Here is an 831-nt window from a genome sequence, read left to right as displayed (position 1 = left end):
CCTTAAGCGCACACACACACACACACACACACACACACACACACACACACACACACACACACACACACACACACACACACACACACACACACACACACACACACACACACACACACACACACACACACACACACACACACACACACACACACACACACACACACACACACACACACACACACACACACGCACACACACACTTCAAAAGATTCAGTTTCACACATGTGCAACAGGTGGCTCTGTGGCGCAATGGATAGCGCATTGGACTTCTAGGCTTGTGAATGTGAGGTAATTCAAAGGTTGTGGGTTCGAGTCCCACCAGAGTCGGAATTTTGAAAAAAATGGTGTTACAGGAAAATGTACAAAGGAAAATATCATACTGGAAGACAAAATTATCTTAGTTACTCTTTTGACAAATTTTTGTTGTTAAAAGTATAGTATAACATTTAGAAAGAGACTTGAGTAAGGCTAAATTCTGATATGTATATCTGGCTAAATACATATATAATAACTTTTTTGCCCGCTTTGAGGACAATACAGTGCCACTGACACGGCCTGCAACGGAAACATGCGGTCTCTCCTTCACTGCAGCCGAGGTGAGTAAGACATTTAAACGTGTTAACCCTCGCAAGGCTGCAGGCCCAGACGGCATCCCCAGTCGCGCCCTCAGAGCATGCGCAGACCAGCTGGCCGGTGTGTTTACGGACATATTCAATCAATCCCTATACCAGTCTGCTGTTCCCACATGCTTCAAGAGGGCCACCATTGTTCCTGTTCCCAAGAAAGCTAAGGTAACTGAGCTAAACGACTACCGCCCCGTAGCACTCACTT

At 45.8% G+C, this 831-nt stretch overlaps 1 non-coding gene across 1 annotated transcript; it reads left to right on the top strand.

The window, feature by feature from the left end:
- The first annotated feature begins 235 nt into the window (after positions 1 to 235).
- On the top strand, positions 236 to 327 carry trnar-ucu. Its single transcript is given in 2 exon segments — positions 236 to 272; positions 292 to 327. It is a non-coding gene; the product is annotated as a tRNA-Arg (tRNA).
- Positions 328 to 831: the final 504 nt, after the last annotated feature.

Source organism: Oncorhynchus gorbuscha, linkage group LG17, assembly GCF_021184085.1.
Source record: "Oncorhynchus gorbuscha isolate QuinsamMale2020 ecotype Even-year linkage group LG17, OgorEven_v1.0, whole genome shotgun sequence".
Lineage (NCBI taxonomy): Eukaryota > Metazoa > Chordata > Actinopteri > Salmoniformes > Salmonidae > Oncorhynchus > Oncorhynchus gorbuscha.
Note: the sequence above shows the minus strand (reverse complement) of the source record. Positions and strands in the feature narration are given on the sequence as shown.